At 43.1% G+C, this 7437-nt stretch overlaps 1 protein-coding gene across 2 annotated transcripts in view; it reads right to left on the minus strand.

Moving 5' to 3' along the window:
• LOC117443971 (uncharacterized) overlaps positions 1 to 6369 on the minus strand; it is a 30074-nt gene extending 23705 nt beyond the window's left edge. Inside the window, exon 1 of one of the 2 annotated variants that reach the window (XM_034079760.2) lies at positions 6001 to 6369. The gene's annotated coding sequence lies outside the window, so the exon portion shown is untranslated. Of the gene's footprint in view, positions 1 to 5996 lie in introns of both variants that reach the window. The other variant, XM_034079761.2, reaches the window with a different exon arrangement.
• Between the last annotated feature and the right edge of the window lie 1068 nt (positions 6370 to 7437).

A 7437-nucleotide genomic window follows, 5' to 3' on the forward strand; every position in this document is an offset into this window, starting at 1 on the left:
TCCACATCATCACCAACACTGTTAATATATATGGAGAATAAAAGTGGTCCTAAAACAGAACCTTGTGGTACACCATTAGAAATGTTTAACCACTCAGAAGACAGTCCATCAAAGTGAACACATTGGGACCTTTCAGAGAGGTAGTTCACAAACCACCCACTGCATGGCTGGATAGGCCTCTACTGAGTAGCCTCTGCTTTAAGATGAGATGATCAACGGTGTCAAACGCTTTGGAAAGGTCAATAAACAGAGCTGCACAACTCTGCTTATTATCTAAGATACTAGTAATGTCATTCACCACTTTCATCGTGGCAGTGATGGTGCTGTGTTTCTTTCTGAATCCTGACTGATGTTTAGACAGGATGTCATTTATACATAAAAACTCCTTTACTTGTTCACTCACTAAGCGTTCAAGCACCTTAGCCAGAACTGACAACTTAGAGATGGGCCTATAGTTATTTAAAATAGTTGCCTCCCCTCCTTTCAGTAAAGGCAGGACATACGCTGACTTCCATACTTTTGGAATTGTATTCGTGCTGAGGGAGAGGTTAGAAAGAGAAGTAAGAGGTGGAGCAATAAAATCTGCAGCTATCTTTAAAAAGAAAGGTTCTACGTTGTCCGGGCCAGCCGGTTTCCTAGGATCTAACTTGGATAATGCTTCATGAACAATACCAACAGTTAAAGGGGTAAAACTGAAAGGGTTTTCTAGACCACGTTGTTCAGAGTCAAGGATTGGAGCGTTCACTGGAGCCACACAGCCAAACAGAAAGCCACAAGACACAACATGCTCATTAAAGCAATTTAGCATAGTAGCCCTGTCTGATATAGTGCCAGATGCTGTGGTAAGGCACGGAGGTAGCTCATTTGGGATATCACCAGTGGAAATCGATTTTATGGCTTTCCAAAATGTCCTAGGATTATTCAGGTTTTCTGTGGTAACCGACAAATAGTACTTTGATTTAGCACTTTTTATTTGGGATGTGAAGCTATTTCTTAGCTGCCTAAAACGTAGCCATTCTACCTCTGAGCCTGATTTCCTAGCCTTAGCCCAAGCATTATTTCTCTCATGAAGGAGACTGGACAGCTCAGCAGAAAACCAGGGATTGTTTCGTCCCTTCACTCTAAATTTACGCAGAGGTGCATGTCTATCTATAATTTTCATAAAACCAAGATAAAAATAAGACCATGCAGTTTCTACATCAGCACACAGATTGATTCTACCCCAATCAAAATCAAACAGATCATGTAAAAAACCCTGCTCCACAAAGTGTTTTTTGTCTCTCTTTGTGATGACACGTGGTTTAACCTTTTGGACCTTAGTGTCCCTAATTGTGGCTACAACACAGTGGTCACTCACATCATTAGCAGATACTCCCACAGATGAGTATTTATGTGGAACATTTGTTAAAATTAGATCAATTAAGGAGGATTTATTTGGGGACTTAATATTTGGGCGAGTAGGACTGTCTATAATCTGGGTAACATTCAAAGAGGTACACAGGTTTTTAAAATCCTCTGACACAGAAGTTAACCAGTCCCAATTAAAATCACCAAGCAGCACTATTTCCTTGTAGGAAAGTTGCGATAACAGTTTTGCCAATGACGATAAAGAGTCCTTGACAGCCGAAGGGGCCCTGTAGCAGCCCACCACCATGAGCTGTTGACCCTTTGTTACCTCAATATTCACGGCTAAAAATTCTAGCTGTTTACTAACAGATTTGGAAACCATATTAGTTACACAAAACTTATTTTTCACATAAATGGCAACGCCACCACCTTGTTTAGGGCGGTCAGTACGATATACACTGTAACCATTTATGTAAATGTCAGAGGCCAAAATGGATTTATCTAGCCACGTTTCTGATAAGAAAATGACATCAGCATCAGTCGAACTCGCCCAAATACGGACAAAATCTAATTTAGGTAACAGACTACGCACATTTAAATGAATTAAACCTAGCCCAGATCTAGATATAAAATCAGCAGGAGTAGCTATTTGACTAATACTGCTCGGTGGACCTGGCTGTACATTTCCTGATAGTAACAACAATAAAAATACCAAGCACCTTTTCTTCTTAATCAACACACATACATTGTCAGCTGTTCTAGAGTCACCAGCAAACTTCGCGAAAGTGAGATTAGAGTTTAAAAAACAATTCTGAAGGACCATCGTGGCAGGCATGTGAGAAAGACAAACATTTTCCGAAATGAATGTCCGCGACAGTGCAACCAGCAATTGCGGGAGTCAAAGACCGACAAAGACATTGGAGTCCTGCGGGAGTCACGAGGGTGGCAAAGACATTGGAGTCCTGCGGGAGTCACGAGAGTGGCAAAGACATTGGAGTCCTGCGGGAGTCACGAGAGTGGCAAAGACATTGGAGTCCTGCGGGAGTCAAAGACTGGCAAAGACATTGGAGTCCTGCGGGAGTCAAAGACTGGCAAAGACATTGGAGTCCTGCGGGAGTCAAAGACTGGCAAAGACATTGGAGTCCTGCGGGAGTCAAAGACTGGCAAAGACATTGGAGTCCTGCGGGAGTCAAAGACTGGCAAAGACATTGGAGTCCTGCGGGAGTCAAAGACTGGCAAAGACATTGGAGTCCTGCTGGAGTCACGAGGGAGGCAAAGACATTGGAGTCCTGCGGGAGTCACGAGGGTGACAAAGACATTGGAGTCCTGCGGGAGTCACGAGGGAGGCAAAGACATTGGAGTCCTGCGGGAGTCACGAGGGTGGCAAAGACATTGGAGTCCTGCGGGAGTCACGAGGGAGGCAAAGAGGAGGCAACTCCTCCTCTGATTGAGCTAATTACCGCTGGTGTTTTATTTTGTTTAGCTGTCTAGCCCCTCAGGCTATAATCATGTGTATTTTCTCCATTCCTGTTCATGTGTCTCCTCTCAGGTACCTCTGGCCCCGTGTATCTCCTAATCGCTATAACCGGCCCGCTCTCGTCTATCCCACGTGCTCCTCTGAGATCCAGCATCTAGTTCCAGGCGGCCTGTGGAACTGCCAGTCAGCTGTTCCTCAGGCCGACTTCATCTCTGGCTCCGCCTCCCTGCAGACCCTGGGTGTCCTTGCTCTCACTGAGACCTGGATTGCGTTCCACATAGGGATGTCCCGATCACCTTTTTTTGCTCCCGATCCGATTCCGATCATTTGATTTTGACAATCTGCCGATACCAGTTTTTCCCGATCCGATCTTTATGCGATGCATTAAGAGAAAAAAAAGGAAAAAAGCATTCAAGTTGTCCCTTAAGGTTATTTTTTTATTTAAATGACAGTACCCAACTATCCATTCTCTCCAACATGGATACAGCTTCTTTCACAGCAGCTTTGGATCAAAACTAAATAAAGCTTATCAGTGGTCCACCACAAAATAACCATGTAAACAAATTGAGTGCAGATAGTTCAGTAACAAAACAAAAATAACTCTACTGGAAAGAAGCAGCTCGACCAGCTTCACAAGTTCACATTCAGTCACAAATAATAACATAAAATAGAATTCTAGCCTTAAGAGCCTAGTATTAATGCAATGAACAACAGCAGCTTAATATGAATAAACAAAGTATTATATTTCCATCTTACTGGAGTAACACAATTCAATAGTAATCAGCAGCGAACCACTTCAACACGTGTGTTTCGGTGTATTCACGGCATTAATTTTGTTATTCTACAGTATTGTTGTTTTATAGTTATTTGTTGATGAACCCAATTTGTGTTCTTTGAAATTGAAAAGGATATCGCATTGTGTTTGTTACTTTCGTTGCAGTTGTGTCTTAAGTGTGATTTGTCTTGGCTTCCTATTTGTGGACATGCTTTTATTTTGAAGGAGAGGTAGCGCTGTTGACAGGAAGTTGTTGTTGCTTTGGAAACAACGTGACGGAGATTAACGGAGAAAAGTAATATCTACATATAAAGACGGAGAAAGTAAACGATAACGTTTATGGTTAAGTGTTGGCACCCCCCGAAGAGGCACAAGCTCTGACGGTGATATTGGAGATTTCAATAAATTCAATTTGAAAAAAAAAAGGGGGGAAAAAATGAAAAAAGAAACATCGTATCAGATCGGTCGTGTTGAACGTAGCTCTGTTCTTTCCACCACGCGGAACCTCCGCCTTGCAAACATTGCATCTGGCTGTTACACTGCCTTCGCTTTAAATTTCATAATACTTCCAAACTCCTGACATGTTCTCTGTCCCGACTCCCGAGTCACCAGCTGAACGTAGCCTCTCGTTAGCTTGCTGCTACTATTAGACGCTGCGCCCACTCTGTTGCTTTGAGAGGAATAAGCAGGTCTGAAAACAAGCCCAAAGGAAGCAACACATACATGATGTTGAGTAATTTTAATGGCTTAGTCGGTTGTTTAAGCTCCAAAAACACTTTATTTATATCAGCAACAAAAAGAAATAGCGAACCAGCGCAAGTTAGACAACAAAATAAAATCCACAAACAGGCCGTCCCTCACTCATTCAGAGTAAACGTGTTCTGGCTGCTGCCTTCTCTGCAACAAACCCCCGAACACGTCCCAGCTGTTGCCTTCTCTGCAACATTCTTCAGAGTCACACAGTCCAAAGAAACCCACCCACAAGGAACCAACCCCGTCCCTGTTGAACCCGTGGCCCCTCCCACAGGCTCACCGGTGACACAATCAACTCAAAACCACATTTCAACATACAAATCCGACCCAAACATAAACAGGTTATCCACCTCTTCACACGATCATTCCCCATAACTAACAACAATAATTATAAATAAGAAATTGAATGGTTCATTTGACGGAAGACAGCAGGAAATGTTTGGTGTGTGTGTGTGTGTGTGTGTGTGTGTGTGTGTGTGTGTGTGTGTGTGTGTGTGTGTGTGTGTGTGTGTGTGTGTGTGTGTGTGTGTGTGTGTGTGTGTGTGTGTGTGTGTGTGTGTGTGTGTGTGTGTGTGTGTGTGTGTGTGAGATCCTTGTGGCTGCAGGATGGGTGAAAGGAGAACCGCAGGATTGAGGCGGTGAACTTTGTGCCCATGTTTTAATAAATGCCCACGCCGGGTTATATTTGTGGACGTTCTGCCTCCGTGCTTGGTCGGTCCGCTCAACGGTCAGCTTCACAGTGTCGGAAATAGGTTCATTTTTCGAAGCTTCAGTTACAGCGACCTCTCCTGGCGAAGTGCAAGGCTGCAGTGGGTTTAACGTATCTTTGCCTTGAAAAATATTCGATGCACACACACTAAGACTGAATATCATGTTCTATTTGCAATTAAAGATTGATTATTGGGTTATTGAGAAGAGACTAGAGAGTGCTGGACATGTGTTTGGGAGGAGAGGGCCTTTTACCAGTCATTAAAGTATTGAAGTTGAAAAGCAATGATTAAAATACGTCCATTCCGGGCTTTGAACCAGAGCCCGGAGGACATCGCCGCATTCGGGCCGCCGGCTCGACCCACTGGGCTATCTATTCCTTAAACTATGGAACTGTTTTTATATTACTGATAATTGTCTTTTTGTTCACAACTTCTCCACATGTCGAAGTGTTTCCCAGAACGACCTATCTTTCTTCCTGGCTTGCTCTATAATGATACTACAATTCAAATCAATACCAACAACAACTCAACAGCAACAACGCAAACTACGACAACAACCCACACATTGCGCATTGTTTAGAGCGGTCATAAAGTGTTGAAGCGCTCAAGTTTGAAACAGTTTCAACCTGCCACCTGTCAGCATCGAGACGAGGCGGGGCATTGAATCGGTCATGCAGGAAATGAAGCAGTTGCTGCTTCGGACGTCACATGTCACGTGATTTGTTTTACTGTCCTCTAGTATGAATTGGAATCCCCCCCCTGTCGACGCTCATCACATAACTTTGCGTGGGGCCATATATTGATATCTTCAATCTTAAATTGTATTGTATTTTACCTATAATTCATGTGTAATGTCTTATCTAAGCTGCTGAGACGATAACATGTCCAAAATAGGGATCAATAAAGTTTATCTTTATCTAATTTATCCTCTTACTCACGGTAGTCAGTCCTTCCAGTCCGGGGTTTCTGTTGATCCAGTCCGGGTTTCTGTTGATCCAGTCCGGGTTTTCTGTTGATCCAGTCCGGGTTTTCTGTTGATCCAGTCCGGGGTTTCTGTTGATCCAGTCCGGGTTTTCTGTTGATCCAGTCCGGGTTTTCTGTTGATCCAGTCCGGGGTTTCTGGGTGATTTGGAGCTGTTACTTTCTGTTTGTGCAGCAAGAAAAATAGAACTAACTGGAGAGATAGTCCGAGGCGGAGGGAGAAAACGGTTTTTAAAGATTCAACGACTACACTTTTGAGTTTTTACGAATACAACCATAGTTTTTACCGACCAATAAGAGTGTGTTGCTCTGCGTCTTCCTGCGGTTGTTATGATGCAATGATGGCAGATGCTGAATGTTGCCGCCAAACCTGCAACCAATCACAGTCTAGATGGGCGGGTGTTTAGCTGAGAGGAAACCGGTGTCACATTACTTCTAACTTTAAGAGTCTTCTCCTGCTGATGTTCAGGTGTATATCAGTATGTAGTGTCTCTACTTTAAAGAGTCCTCTCCTGCTGATGTTCAGGTGTATATCAGTATGTGGTGTCTCTACTTTAAAGAGTCTTCTCCTGCTGATGTTCAGGTGTATATCAGTATGTCGTGTCTCTACTTTAAAGAGTCCTCTCCTGCTGATGTTCAGGTGTATATCAGTATGTAGTGTCTCTACTTTAAAGAGTCCTCTCCTGCTGATGTTCAGGTGTATATCAGTATGTAGAGTCTCTACTTTAAAGAGTCCTCTCCTGCTGATGTTCAGGTGTATATCAGTATGTAGAGTCTCTACTTTAAAGAGTCCTCTCCTGCTGATGTTCAGGTGTATATCAGTATGTAGTGTCTCTACTTTAAAGAGTCCTCTCCTGCTGATGTTCAGGTGTATATCAGTATGTAGTGTCTCTACTTTAAAGAGTCCTCTCCTGCTGATGTTCAGGTGTATATCAGTATGTCGTGTCTCTACTTTAAAGAGTCCTCTCCTGCTGATGTTCAGGTGTATATCAGTATGTAGTGTCTCTACTTTAAAGAGTCCTCTCCTGCTGATGTTCAGGTGTATATCAGTATGTAGTGTCTCTACTTTAAAGAGTCCTCTCCTGCTGATGCTCAGGTGTTTATCAGTGTGTAGTGTCTCTACTTTAAAGAGTCCTCTCCTGCTGATGTTCAGGTGTATATCAGTATGTAGTGTCTCTACTTTAAAGAGTCCTCTCCTGCTGATGTTCAGGTGTATATCAGTGTGTAGTGTCTCTACTTTAAAGAGTCCTCTCCTGCTGATGTTCAGGTGTATATCAGTATGTAGTGTCTCTACTTTAAAGAGTCCTCTCCTGCTGATGTTCAGGTGTATATCAGTATGTAGAGTCTCTACTTTAAAGAGTCCTCTCCTGCTGATGTTCAGGTGTATATCAGTA

The sequence above is a fragment of the Pseudochaenichthys georgianus genome, unplaced genomic scaffold, assembly GCF_902827115.2.
Source record: "Pseudochaenichthys georgianus unplaced genomic scaffold, fPseGeo1.2 scaffold_717_arrow_ctg1, whole genome shotgun sequence".
Taxonomy (NCBI): Eukaryota; Metazoa; Chordata; class Actinopteri; order Perciformes; family Channichthyidae; genus Pseudochaenichthys; species Pseudochaenichthys georgianus.